Below are 15,607 nucleotides of genomic sequence, written 5' to 3' on the forward strand. Positions count from 1 at the left end.
TGTAGATGGGCTGGGGGTGACATTTGGATATGCCAGTGGATACTGAGTGATTATGAGATATAAGAAAATCCGGATGTTACAGGGATATTTATAATGACAACTTCTGCTGGGATTGCTTGAGCCTCAGACCCTTTCCTAAGTATAAAGAGTAGGGGGCTGTAAATGTAGGAAGCTGTGTAAGTCCTAGGAACATCAAGACAACTTCTCCTTGGTTGCCTCTACCTATAACCATGATATTCTGTAGAAACCTTCCCACTGCCTTCAAAGCTGCATTGCAGTAATTGTCATTTTGTCCAATTTGCTGGACCAGGAGTCCTATATCTTACATGACTGTGTCTGAAATTGAGATAGTGGTTATAGTGGTTCTAGGCAGGAGTATACTTAACATCATGGTCTTGGAAGGGAAATTGTTGGGGTAATATTTTGTGTTTGAATGTTTAACAACAACTTTAAAAACTATTTCTGGATAACCTTATTTTTCAGTATATAATTTTCTAGGTTTGTTTGCAAACATTGTTTTTCTTTGTTTGTTTTGAAGTTTTGATGAAACATGACTTTGTTGAAGATCTTTGCAGCACCAGCCATCCAGTTCTGGCTCACATTGAACATCTGGATCATCTGTCAGTGCAGTTTGGAAAGACTGGAGTGTTCAGAAGAATCAAAGGGATTGGGTTTAGATTTGGGAGCTGGATATTAAATTCCAGTATATTATTCCAGAAATTCCATCATTAATATTTTGTACTAAAAATACTAAAGCTACCAATATTGCCTCCTGTTTCTCTTTGGTTTTATATAAACCCACAGAGATATGAGCTTTGTCTACTATTCTTTTACTCTTTCTCCTTCTACTTAATTTATTATTGCTCTTTGTGCATGAACTCAAGGTCTAATTAAACATTTGTTCACAGATGGGATCTTGTGCATGTCATTTTCAACACACACCATTGTGCAGCACTGTGAAGAAAAGTAGTCCTACTCTTTACAACGTTTTTTACAATATGGCTTTGTCATGCAGAGAGGTGAGACACATTAAATGGTTCAACAACTGTCTTCTATTTAATTGTATCAGCAAGAAGAGTCTATTCTTTCCTGTACTTTCCGTTCCCCAGTTCTCTGGTTTCCTTCTGTCTGCCTTTGATCAGTAAAGACACAGTGCTGTCTTACTGTAATTGTATCTTAAGCAGGGATAGTAGGTGAGCTGGATCAGATAAAGCAAAACCTGATCTGTACACAACCTTAAAACTCAAATTGAATCAGAATGCAATAGGTCCAACTACCATTGGTGTTTTTTTGACCTTCAGGGTCAATGCAGTGAAGAAGTTATTAGATACCTAAATTACATGGATGTCATTTTTACTTAAGCACATTTTAAAGTATAAACACACACAAAGTAGTTTATTAAATTTCTTGCAGACTTGAAAGCTTGGAATAAAATGATGAAAATGTATTGCAGATGAATCATAATTCTCATGGCTAGGGGAAAGGTCAACAGACAAAGTGAAAGCATTAAAAATCTCCAGCGATGTTTTTATTAATAAAGTTACAACCTTAAAAAAAATAAAAAAAAATTAGGAATAAAAAAGTTTCCTTGGTTTCTTTGGATTGAAATTTCTTGGTCCTGGTCAGCACCAGACTACAGCAAAACATTACCTTAAGTAGCCTAGTCTGTACTCCCATCCTCACCATCCTCACTGTAATCACCAATGATTATTTTTTATTTGAGGTAAAATAATGTTTTATTATTATATGAATAATTTCAATGCATTAGGTGGGGAAAACTATCTATAACCAGGGTGTAACTGTACCCATTCTACTTTTTGCATCATCACAATGGCTCTGGCTCTGCAGCTGCTGATGGGCTACCACCAAAAGCTGCTCTGAGTGAAGGGTGTTTAAGGAAAGGGTAGATGGGGTATTTAGGGACGTGTCTTAGTTGGCAATACTGGTGGTAGGTGGACAGTTGGACTAGATGACCTTAGAGGTCTTTTCCAACCTTAATGATTCTATGATGCTATGATTTTATGATGTGGTGACAGCCACCTGTCTACTGACCCATAGGATGGATAACATGTCCCAGGAGGCATGTCCAAGGACCGAATCTGTGGATGCACTCAGACATGTAGTCCTACATGTTCCTAGCATTTGCCCTGCAAGACCGCAACCACCCATGTAGACACACTGGTTGAACATGAGGATACTGTATGCAGGCAGCCTGAGAGCTGCTTTTGGCCAGAAAAGGAGATGGGATATATACCTAACATTAAACCTAGAGTTTTTTGATAGGCTTCCTATTTACTTTTCTTAGGCTGGAGCTTACCAGCTGGTGGTAGTCATTGTAACGCCCTGCCATTCAGCAAATCTCCATATCCTACACTATCCAAATGTACTTACTTTATTCAGAACAAACATATGTACTGCTAAATGTTTCTCTTTACAGCAGCTAAAAGCCAAAGCTTTAGCTAAATAGGCTCATCAATGCGTAGGAAGTTGTTTTTTTTTTTGTTGTTGTTTTTCCTTTAAGAGAATGAATAAATGTACAGCTATTGGAATGTAAGAATAGTTTGAATAGAAAACAAGTGTGATTTTATATTACTTCATTTGACAAATATTAAAAAAACACCTTTGTGTTTATAGAACCTGTTAACCAATCTGACACTCATAACAATAATTATAGTAATGATAATAACTGTAATCATTGTACTGTGAAATGAACAGAAGGGAAAAAGGCTGTGTTAACAATAATCACTGGTATAGACAACCATCAGGGCACGTAATCTAACAAATCACTGAAGAAATTACTGTAACACTAAGCCAGGATCAATAACACAAATTGTCACATAAATGAAAAGGATGAAAACAATTAATGCTATAGTTTCAAAACAGTGATCAGTTACTTAAAAAAAACAAAGCATGATAAATAATTTTAAAACCTAAAATGTATCCTTGTGTCATGGGTACTCTGAACTTGTAATGAGTCATTAAACTTTGAGGTATGCCCTCAGTGGGTGTAAACAAATATAAATCCACTGAAGGCATCATGTCGTTTTAGCTCTGGGTCTAAAATTAAACAGCTGAAAAATTTAAACTCCTTCCAAGGTTAAGTAGCATCTGAGCAGTGGCCTTTAGACCTAAAATCTGGGGTTATGTTCTAAAGTGGTAGTAAGGTGCATAAGTCCTTCTGCAGATCATGTCCCAAAAGCCTTTGAATGTGCTCAACAGTCACTGCAGTAATGGTTCAGTCTGGAGCTGTGTGGCAGCTACTTTACTTTTTAGTAGTCTCAGCTACTGTTTGTTATATCTTTAATATAATTATTAGTCAGGTCAAATCAGTAAAAAGGCTAAATGCAAATGGTGATTCAAGACTACAAATAGAATGAACATCAATTTAGTATTTGTAGGATCACTATAAGCAAAGTTTTGATTAGGCATGCATTTTTGTCTAACACCAGCTATACATTGTAAAAGTAAAACCAAACCAAACCAAACAAAACCAAACAAAACAACCTTTCTCACATGCTTAGCATTAGAATCTCGATTTTCTGTTATTGGAAGTACTGAAAATAAGAACAGTAATATTACAGAATCACAGAATCACAGAATATTATGCTAAAGGCAGTTCTCGATTGATTAAATCAAAGATTCACAAAGGTTCACAGAAATTTCAGGTGTTTATTAAGTAGGATCCTGAACTCTGATGTCCACCTCTGACTGCCTGGGTAAATGAAGAAGAAAAATAATAACAGCAACAAAAGACTAAGTGAGCTGCTGATTTTGGGAAAAAACATTTTGTTCTGTAATCAGTTGACCAAAATAAATGTGTTTTCCTATTGAATTCTATATGACAAAGTTTCTAAACTGGCACTAAACTACCCCAGATCAGTTTACATTCCTGTATTATCCTCTCTTCCCCTTTAGGCTCACCTAAAACTATGATTGGCAAGCTGACTGGTATCAACCAAAACATATTATGAGCAAGTTTCCTTTACCATCTCCTCACTGGAAGTGTAATTTGTATTTCTTTCCCATACCTGGTTAATAGATCTTGCAAGATTTGTAAAAATTTGACTTTGTGACTTTGTGACCTTTATCCCTCACTCAAACTTGACTAAAATTGCCCCGTGGCTTTAAAAATCATTATAGACAGTGGGATAGATGTTTGCCCAGACAACACAATCACATTAAAATTATTTCTTTAGGAAAACATGGCAGAAAATAGATTGAACAGAGCTTGGTTTATTTTGGCATTTTCACAATTTATTTCCTGGTTTGATTTTGCAAATGTGAATCACAAATGTGTGGTGCTTATTATTCTCATGTAAGAGTCTGGTTTCATCTTATTCACACACTGGGAGATCAATTTGGTTTTGGCTTTGCAAACTATATCCGGGGTGATTCAAACCCAGCTGTTATATTATACAAAACATTGAAGTTTAATTAACTCATGATTACTAAAAAAAAATATAAAAGAACAAAATAACTTTATTTTGTAGAGACAATGGCTTTACTATGTCATGAACAGTTAAGTAACCAAGAATAAAAAGAGCAATTTTGCAGCTCAGTTTTCTGCTTATTATTTATAAATAAATGTCAACTCTTGCCCAAAATATGGATGAAATATTTTCTTCAGTTCTTTCATTTTCATTCTTTTCTGAATGCCTGGAATTTATTTCAGGACCAAATGTTCTAAAATAATTAGAGGATGATATCTGACTAGTATTCATGTCTGAGTCTTTACAAGAACATAGCATGTTTTTGTAAAGACTCAGACAAAAGTTGCAGCCTGAATTTGCCAAACCAACACTTATTGGTCTCAAGTTCTGAAAAATATATAAATTGTTGGTGGTTTCCCGAGTTTTTTTTCTTTTTCTTTTTCTTTTTCTTTTTCTTTTTCTTTTTCTTTTTCTTTTTCTTTTTCTTTTTCTTTTTCTTTTTCTTTTTCTTTTTCTTTTTCTTTTTCTTTTTCTTTTTCTTTTTCTTTTTTTTTTCTTTTTCTTTTTCTTTTTCTTTTTCTTTTTCTTTTTCTTTTTCTTTTTCTTTTTCTTTTTCTTTTTCTTTTTCTTTTTCTTTTTCTTTTTCTTTTTCTTTTTCTTTTTCTTTTTCTTTTTCTTTTTCTTTTTCTTTTTCTTTTTCTTTTTCTTTTTTTTTCTTTTTCTTTTTCTTTTTCTTTTTCTTTTTCTTTTTCTTTTTCTTTTTCTTTTTCTTTTTCTTTTTCTTTTTCTTTTTTTTTCTTTTTCTTTCTTTTCTTTTATTTTCTTTCCCTTTCCCTTTCCCTTTCCCTTTCCCTTTCCCTTTCCCTTTCCCTTTCCCTTTCCCTTTCCCTTTCCCTTTCCCTTTCCCTTTCCCTTTCCCTTTCCCTTTCCCTTTCCCTTTCCCTTTCCCTTTCCCTTTCCCTTTCCCTTTCCCTTTCCCTTTCCCTTTCCCTTTCCCTTTCCCTTTCCCTTTCCCGTCATTTAGTGGAGGTGGCCTTGTGAAATATAAATGTTTTTGAAAAAGAAAATGGGATCCCACAAACCACAAGAAAATAGGGACTAAATACAATGCTGTATTTACTAGCAATAGACCTATTTGGCAAAGATATTTTCTATCAAGATAAACATCAAAATAAGACAGAATTATGCACCAAGTAAAGTAACAGAGAAAGCAATACTGTATTAGCAGAAAGGATGAGATGATCTACCCAGTGGATATCTCAATTTGTTACAATTCAAATCGAGTCTGTTGTTACTGAGAATGTCTGGAGTCATTGTGTTCCCTTAAACAAGACAGAGATGATGCCAATAATGCCATGTATCCTCCTAAAATGTTATGTTGTCTGAAAAACTGTTTGACTTTTTGAAAACTGTTTGATATTTTTGAAGACCCAGAGACATGTTTCTCTATGCAAAACTTTATTTTTCAGGTGGAAGAAAAGAAAGAAGCAATTAGGAGGAGAGGCAGTTCTGCTGATGCACACCACTTATTTTAAATAGCGAGGAGAATGCTGGGAGACTCAGGGAGCAGATTCAAAAAGAATCTAACCTAACATGCATGATCAGTATCTAATCCTGAACCTGTGTAGTGTGGTTTTATTCTTAACAAATCTTTGTTTAACATTCATATGCATTCAGCATTGAAGAACTGAGCTGGCTGGGCTTTACAATGAGAAGTTTTAAATAGTGATCTAAGAGCTGGATCCGAGCTAAAGCTCACTTTTTTCTTTTTTTCTTTTTTCTTTTTTTTTTTTTTGGCTTTTTTTTAAACTCATGTTGCCTTGCAGCAAACTTCCTAGCAAGCCTCTGCTAAGTTTGCTCAGTTTCCATAAGGTTCTGGTTCTTATATACTCCCCAGAAGAGCAGATTCTGTCAGGGGCTACTGTGGTAGTTTTACCTGTCTATTACCTAAGAGTTGAGATAAGGACAGGGAGATCACTCACCAAGTATTTTCATGGGCAAAACAGACTCAGCATAGGGAAATTAATGCAATTTATTGCCTATCACTAGCAGACTAGAGCAGTGAGAAAACAAAAGCAAACTAAAAATACCTTCCTCCCCATCCACCCTCTTTTGAACTGGCCTCATGTGAATATCTCTGCTCTACTGACTGTTGAAGAAATATCTATATCTGTCTATCTCTATATCTCTACCTTTGTCTCTGTCTCTGTGTCTATCTGTATAACTACATTAGCTAATCTGAACACCTTTTGGAAAGTTTAAGCTACCTGAGTGGAAAACTGGCTTCATTCTTACACTCTGCCTCCGATGCAAGATAATTTGAGATTACTATAAGAAGATAAAGGTCAAAATGTTAATTTGGAAATCTTGGTAGCATTTCAGAAGCTTTAGTTTGCCTCTTCTCTGTGCCATCTGGAAAAAAGCTCATATACTTTCTGGGGCACAGAGAGTGGCTTACTGTAGGAACTGGATCACTTCTACCCCTTCACGCAATACTAATGGAGTAGAAAAGACTTTCTAAAAGGCAAAATGAGTGAAAAGTAGATTTTCTTTCCCATAGTATTATATGACAGAAGAAATAGGCACTAACTCCTCTCCAGGAATGTCTGTGCAGCAGAACATGGAGCACTCAACTGGGAAATGAAAAATGGGAGCAGAAAAATTAGATTAGCAGGGTAAAGATATTCTGATCACAAAGGGTGCTTTTACTTGTAAAGTGAGGGCACTGCTGAAGCTTGAATCAAGGCAAAAGTAAATTTGACCAGTCTCTTGGCCACAGACATGCTAATAAAAACCTAAAAGTCTCATGTTAGCAATCAAGAGACTGTAATTTGCAGTACAAAATAAATTCATGAAATCATTATGAAACTTCAAAACAAGATCTCATTCAGAGCCTCCAAATTGCCTTCAGTAACTTTATTTCCTTTACAAGGGATAGAAAACTGTAAGGCATTGAAGCAGAATAAAAATGATGAAGGTTTTTCAATGGACTCATTGTAGGAATAAAGAAAATAAACTATCAAACTGGCCTTTATTATCAAGGTAAAGAGCCATTTCTGTGCTGAACATTTCTGTGCTGATTTGTGAGACACACTGTCTCCATGTAAAGTTTACATCTATATCCTATTCACATTTTGGTCCTGAATGCAGCAAGAAAAAATAGGTTAAAATAACTGAGAATTATTCTCCAAAAAATTATGTCACCATTACCTCAGCGTAAATGTGTCTTTAGGTTTTTGTTGCTCCTTAAATAGCTTTTTTGTGCTGTTAGAGTTTAAGCACTGCTGGAACTCTGTCAATTCTTGACCTTATTTTTTTTCTTGCCTAAGTAAGGAAAACTCCCAGCTGATTGTAAGAGTGCTCTGTTGCCATCACAAAAGACTCTCTTCTTTGGGAGAAAAGCTGAGTTTCCGGTGTGAGATCATCAGGTTCAAGAAAAGGAGAAAAAAATGCTCTTAAAAAATAACTGAAACAGACAGCAGAGCGGGAACTGGTGATTGTCTGGCACACAGTCAGATTGTCAGTCATGGCAAGGCACGAGCAACACGGGCTTTGCAGCTGCAGGCTGAAAAAAATTGGTGAGACTAAACAGTGAGCATTTATCAACAACTGGAAGCATTTAGACAAAGCAACTAATTTTTCATTGTCCTCTCTTATAATTAGCCTTTTTTTTTTTTTTTTCCTGCATTTTTCTCCAGTCTGAAAGGCAATTAACATACAGAGTTCTCACCATGCCTTCTGATAGCTTTTTCGTCTCTCCTGGATTGACAAGGTAAAACTGATTGTACATAAGAAAGTTTTGGCCTGATTACAAGAGTTGGGGGCCAGGAAGTTTGTCTGCAGAATTTATTTAATTTTAATGGGATGAAGCTGGCACTGTTCCAAGGGAGCTGGATCCTGGTGAAAAAGAGGGTGTTTCTCTCCAACTAGGCTCTGGACTCAGATTGACTCTGGACTCTGTCTGTAAAATGCTTGAGTCTTCAGAAGTTTAGGTGCTTGGCCAAGTAATGCCTAGCTCCTGTCAGATGCTGTGGGCTATATAATTCCTATGACAGAGGGAAGGTGAGTGCACAGACCAATCTATTTTTCATAGAAATACAGTTTACTGCCACAAGACACACCACAAAGGCCAACAGTGGGAGCAGATGAGTCCCAGGCTTGTGCTTTCCACTTCATACTGAGGGTTCTGAGAAGAAGGTGTGCAGTGGAGTTGGTAAAAAAAATGTGTTAGAATGTGACTATTGGAAAGAATGATATCAGTGGTGGGACACTGATACTAATGATAAAATGTCTGACTTTTGCTCTAATCAAGCATGAATGGTCACCGGGAGGCTTGTTCTGTTATCATGGGATATCCTTGTCTCAAATCTTTAGGAATGGTGAATGACTTCTTCTAGCAAGTGGGTAGTGCAGGCACAATCCACCCCTATTCTCACCATGTAATGGGTGGCCATTTTCTTTCTCTTGTTTATGAATTCAGTGACTGTGATAATAGTATGGAGGCAAAATACCTTGAAAAGTGGTATAGCACTTGCTTGCAATAGAGGGGGGAAACTTAGCACACATACGAGGATATCTGAGACAAGAAGATCTGTTAATTGGAGATATAAACATCTAAACATATGATTAGCAATATGCTAACAAATAAATGTATGGCAGAAAGCAAGTTTTCCTTAATGGAGACAGGACTCAATGTCCTCACTTTCTCATTATTTCCAGACAGTTACATAAACTGAGGACTTGGCCCTTTATTTCTACTATTTGCATACAACTAATTGCATGGAGAATTAACTAGGTGGCAGTAATCACTCAGTGATCTCAGATGTGCATCATAATCCTTACAAGATTTCTGTGGTACTAAAATTGGGGGAGGGGGAGGACAAACAAGTTTCAGCTCTTAAAAGAATATTTTGTCTTAACTATGCTTCGCAGCAGCTTATATAGCAGATTTATGACCAGCACAAAGAAAGCATTCATGGATTCTGGTTCATCACCGAAGTTGTGAATGCACAGAGCATTTAACTCTACATGGCATGAAGAGCTGCTGAACCTACAGAACAGTACATTTAGTTTCCGAACTGTTAGCAGAAAATTCATACTGCAGAGAATATTATCCACTGTTGCTTCATCCTCACTGGTACGTCAGCATTCAGCTATTCTACACATTAAGCAGTAGCCACATAGGATGATAGGAGAGAAAAAAGAAATGGGAAGAAAGAGGGTGAGCTCTGATGGAATTTAGACAGGATAATTCTGAAAATAATACAACGATATGGTACAAAACTTTTGTATGTTGAAATAAGTCTGTGTTTCCTAGAAAACAATTATGAAATAACTACAGACATGAAAACTTAGCCCCAATCCATGCCAGTAGAAGCAACTGGGAGGACACAAATAAAAATTATATGTGAACTACAAGAGCTCATTCAGCATGCAGCTCCCAGGAAAGAGGTCCAAGTGGAAACATAACTGTGTAGATATCACTTCAAAACCTTTTGGTGGGAAGATAGTAGGTGGCTGATGGTGAAAGCTTCAGGGTTGGTTTCCACCTCAGTCCTGAGGTTTCCCCTGAGTCTTAGATGCTTAGTTTGATTGCAGTAAGAGGAATATTTGAGAAGTTCACTTTTTTTTTTTTTTTTTTTTTTTTTTTTTTTTCAGCTGTGTATATTGTATATATATACATTTATTTTTGGACTGACATTATTCAATTTATCAGGTTGAATCTATTCAATCTTATCTGTCTGGTCTAGAATGAGTTGTTTTCAAACGGTATGTGTAAGTTCATGCTACAAAGCTCTTATCAGTTCTGTGGTGATGTTTAAGAATGTATAACTTGGCAGGTATGAGAAAAGAAAATAGAAATAAGAAATACAGTTCACCAGACAGCAAAATGGGCAAACATTCACATTCCTCTGAAGAAATGTGAAAAAAGCTGTACTGATATAAGGGCAATGCCTTGTATTCATGACCACACATCATATTAATAGAAGAAAGCACAGCATGCAGATCTCAGTTGGTCATTAATAATGAAAGCTCTCTCTTAAGTAAATTATGATCTTATTTTGGAATGTACTGTACTTTCTCTGTAATATGAAACCATGAAATTCATTATTGTTTTTGGAAATAAGTGTACTTTTGGTCCAAGTTCAATGGTACAATTCATGATTAGTCATATCTCTACTAAAGAGTATGAAATTGTGCCCAGTTCTGCTGGTAGTGGACTTGACCAAGTTATCTGTGGAATGAACCTCCTCAGAGTTTTGGCTCGGAGACAGAGAAAGGAGATGAGAAAAAATATCTTGACTCTCAGTTGTGAAAAAACAAAATAAATCACAGGCATGCATTTATGTGGAAGAGATAATATAACAGCCAATATTAGAAACAGAATATTCACACAATTTGCAGCATGCGCTTTTGAATGATGCTATTGAAGATTCAACTTTGCTAAGTAAATATATGATAAAATGATTATAGTTCCTGACTAAGGATCCTCTGTGCAATTCACAATAACTCTGTCGAGTCAAAAGGAAAAGAATCAGAAATAAAGACATTTATGGAAGTTCTAAAAGGTGAAGGGAAAGGAAATGGTATTGTTAATGTAGCAGATCCTTAAAATAGTGAGTGAGTAGAAATACTTTTATACAAAGACTGAAATGTAACAGACACCCACATCACTGCAATTCAGCCTCCTTCCTCTCCTTCATTTCGTGTCAGATTTCTTTTATTAACCTATCTAATCTTTTTAATTTGTAAAATAGAAAGAATAATGTTCCCTTACTCACAGGATGCTATATTGCTTAATACATTTGAAGTATTTTGAAATACATGGATTGTCCATTCTGAAAAAGTTTTGAGAGTTTTAATTGTGATAAAAGGGTAGAGGTAGATTTTATCTATCTTTTTAAAATGGTAGATGGATTTTATCAATCATTATCTACTGAATACTGAGAATCTCTGTTACATTGCTAAAACCTTGAGAACATATTTTAAGTATTCCTAAACTAATCAATTTCTGCTTATATAGGTGCAGGTATATAGATATAGATAATATATTATCTATAAATATCTATAACTTTATGTTAAGACTATTTTTGAGAAATCAAAAAATGAGGATTGTTAAAATCATATTGAAATTGTTAACCAGACATTTACCTAAATCATCGGCATGAAAGCTGAAAGAACAGGAAGCCACTAATTAGGAAGGAACATTGTGATTTCTTTCCTCCTTGTTGAGTTCATGCTAAATGACTCTTGTTCATTCAGTCTGTTATTGTGGATCATGGATTCATCAACCTCTGGTCATTTTTGGTTTCCTCATTTAGGTTCTCTCCAACTAGTTTTCATCTTTCAAAGAGTAGCCAATTAAATGATGATATGGACAAAATATATCTTCTAGATAATATTATGAATTCTATTTCTATCAGCTAATTATTTCAGTCTCCACTGAACAGTGAATCAATGAGATTGCTTCTTAACATGTCTTTCTTTTTCAGTGTGCATGCTGAGGATTCTTCAGATTGTATGGTACCTCTTACTACGAATAAAAGTGGTGTTATAACACAGAATGAAGACCCTAATAAAAGAAAGTAGTCAAATGAACATGCTTTTGCAGGATATATTATTGCAAACAAAAACTTTAATAAAAAGTTAGGATTAACATTTAATTTGATATAATTTAAATATTCCAAAATGTATCTCCTATTACTCTGTTACAGCAGTGACTCAAAGATATTGCAATAAAAAAACTCAATTAATTGGTATTACATATTTTAAGAGCATTAGTCAGTTGTATTGAAATATCCAAGAATTCATGTAAGAAAGGAGAGAAAACTGGGTTATATTCTCGAGTCACCTGTATTACACTATATTATTTTCTGGATCTACATTTTATTATTTTGTTGCGATGACTTATGACTTACTGCAAAAATGCAATATTATTGGAGAAAGAGTATTTGTTGAATCTCAGAGTTCATTTTGCAACTGATTTTATGTCAAAATTTCTCTTTCTAAATGTTACTGCTAATTAGGGGTAACTGATGTTTTGCACTTCTAATGGAAGTTCCAAAGTAAGAATAGATAAATTAATAAAGGCACACTAAGAAGTCACTCAGACTTTCAGACTTCAGTTATCTGTTCTATTCATAAAATGGTTTGACATCTTCAGGCTTGCAGGGAATAAAATGAACCAGGAAGATCCCAGAATGTACTGAATTGTTGTCTTGGTAATACCCCCAAATGAATTTTGTAGGCTAATAAGGACTATCTCTAAGAATTTGGTAGATACCATAGGATCATAGAACATAGGATGATAGATTATCCCAAGTTGGAAGGGACCCATAAGGATCATTGAGTCCAACTCCTGGCATCACATGGGTCTACCCAAAATTTTAGACCATATGACTAAGTGCACAGTCCAAACGCTTCTTTAACTCTCTGACAGGTTTGGTGCTGTGACTAAGTCCCTAAGGAGACTTCTCCAATGCTAAACAATCCTCTCAGTGAAAAACTTCTTCCTGATACCCAGCCTGAACCTCCCCTGTCACAGCTTGACACTATTCACATGGGTCCTATCTCTGGTCACTAAAGAGAATAGATTGGCACCTGCTCCTCCACTTCCCCTCACGAGGAAGCTGTAGACTGAAATGAGGTCTTTCCTTAGCCTCCTCTTTTCCAGACTGAACAGACCAAGAGACCTCAGCTGCTCCTCATAAGTCTTCCCCTCTAGGCTATTCACCATCTCTGTAGCCCTTCTCTGGACACTCTCCAATAGTTTAATGTCCTTTTTGTACTGTGGTGCCCAGACCTGCACACAGTACTTGAGGTGAGGCCTCACCAGCGCAGAGTAGAGTGAGACAATCACTTCCCTTGACCAACTAGCAACGCCATGCTTGATGCACCCCAGGATATGGTTGTCCCTCCTGGTTGCCAGGGCACATTGCTGGTTCATATTCAACTTACTATCAGTCAAAACCCCCAGATCCCTCTCTGTGGGACTGCTCTCCAGCATCTCGTCGCCCAGTCTGTATGTATAGTCAGGGTTGCCCTGTCCCAGGTGCACTTGTTCTTGTTAAACTTAATGCGGTTGGTGATTTCCCAGCTCTTCAGTCCGTCCAGGTCTCTCTGCAAGGCCTTTCCACCCTCAACAGAGCCAACAACCCCTCCAAGTTTAGTATCAGCAAATGTGCTCAAAACATCTTGTAGTTCTACATTCAAATCGTTTATAAAAACATTGAAGATAATTGGCCTTAAAATGAAGCCTTGGCAGACCCCACTGGTGACCAGCTGTCAGACTGATGCTGACCTATTTACCACAACGCTTTGAGCCCTGCCTTTCAGCCAATTATTCATCCATCATATGATATTTTGTCTAGCTGTATGCTGGACATTTTGTCCAGTAGGATCCTATGGAAACTGTGTCAAAAGCTTTACTGAAATCCAAAAAAATCACATCAGCTGGTTTATCTTGATCAACTAGATGGGCGATCTTATCATAAAAGGAAATAAAATTTGACAAACAGGACCTACCTCTTGTGAACCCGTGTTGACTGGGACCAATGACTGCATTGTCCCCCAGGTGCACTTCAATAACTTCAAGAATAACCTTCTCCATAATTTTATGGGGCACTGACCTGAGACTGACAGGCCTGTAGTTGCCAGGTTCCCCTTTCTTGTCCTTCTTGAAAATTTGTATAACATTTTCCAGTTCAGTCAACTGGGACATCTCCAGATTCCCAAGACCATTGAAAAAGAATTGAGAGAGGTCCCACAATGATATCAACCAGCTCTCTAAGAACACTGGAATGAATCCTATCCAGACCAATGGACTTGTATTCATCCAGGTGGAGTTGCAAATCCTGCACATATTCAGGGTCATTTGGGAGTTTATCATTCCCACAATCATGGTCCTCCAGCTCAGGGCACCTGGGGTCCTGAAGCCTATCATTAGCATTGAAACAGAGGCAAAGAAGGCATTAAACGTCTCTGCTTTGTCTATGTCCTTGTCTGTGAGGTGACCATCCCCATCAAGTAGCAGGCCTAAGTTTTCTATTGACATATTTTTTTTTAAAAAAAGCCCTTTTTATTGTCTCCCACAGACCTGGCCAGCTTCAACTCTAATTAGGCTTTGGCTGCACGAATTTTCTCCCTACAAATGCAAAGAATATCCTTGTAGTCCTTCCGCGTTGCCTGACCCATCTTCCAGCAGCTGTATACTTTCTTTTTTATGCCTAAACTCCAGAAGAAGATCCCTGATCAGCCAAACTGGCCTGCTGCCCTAGCTGCTTGACTTCTGATATTTTGATCCTAAACCTCTGCTTTTAGGAGGCAGTGCGTAAAGATTGACCAGCACCGATGGATGCCAACACCTTCAAAAAAGTTTTCCAGGGGACCTTGTTAACTAGTTCCCTGAGAAGTCTGAAATCTGCTCTCACCATATCCAGGGATGAAGTTTTGGTGTCACCAAAAATTTTAAACTCAACCGCTTCTCAGTTGCTATGATCAAGACATCCGCCAATTACCATCTTCCCTACAAGATCCTCTCTGTTCTCCAGCAACAGATCTAAGAGGACATCTTTCCTAGTTGGCTCCCTTAGCACCTGCACCAAGAAGTTATTAAGTAAATATCTAATAATACAATATTTTGTGGCTTCAACTTAGCATGGACAGACCTGAAAACACAAAATTATTAAACATCTCATTTTTCCAAGATCCAGTCAACAGATTCATACTCTACTAAAATTACACCTAAGTGACTAACAATTACAGATATATTTGTATAACATATTTTAACACGTTTCTCAAATGCAGACTAGCATTTTTCAAGACAAATGTTCATAATGCATTCATTCTATTAGAAATCTAGAAGTTATTATTTTAAAGAAAGTTAAATAAATTAGTATTTATGATTTTTTTGTGGAAGAAGTGATTTCTGAGAAGGGATTTGGAAGAAAAAATGTGTGAATGCCAGTGGCAATAATTTGGAAATTATTTACAGTTTATTATTCTGATCTCTCTGCACTAAGATTATAAATTGTTAAATTACTGGGATTCATATAAATTATATACTAGGTCTCCAAACAATCCCAGCCACTTTGAAAGAAAAACAAACAACAACAACAACAACAACAAAGAATAATAATAAAAAAATAATAATTCCTGAGTTAAAAGAATGCTGCTGT

At 36.4% G+C, this 15,607-nt stretch overlaps 1 long non-coding RNA gene across 2 annotated transcripts; it reads left to right on the forward strand.

Annotated features, from left to right (window-relative positions):
- Positions 1-7,769: 7,769 nt before the first annotated feature.
- On the forward strand, positions 7,770-12,029 carry LOC137849745 (uncharacterized). 2 transcript variants are annotated; one of them, XR_011092046.1, is made up of 4 exons: positions 7,770-8,021; positions 8,129-8,202; positions 9,363-9,567; positions 11,924-12,029. It is a non-coding gene; the product is annotated as an uncharacterized lncRNA (long non-coding RNA). The 2 variants fall into 2 exon arrangements; XR_011092045.1 differs by lacking the exon at positions 11,924-12,029 and having other exon boundaries at positions 9,363-9,984.
- The last annotated feature ends 3,578 nt before the right edge of the window (positions 12,030-15,607 follow it).

Source organism: Anas acuta, chromosome 1 (assembly GCF_963932015.1).
Source record: "Anas acuta chromosome 1, bAnaAcu1.1, whole genome shotgun sequence".
NCBI classification, from domain to species: domain Eukaryota; kingdom Metazoa; phylum Chordata; class Aves; order Anseriformes; family Anatidae; genus Anas; species Anas acuta.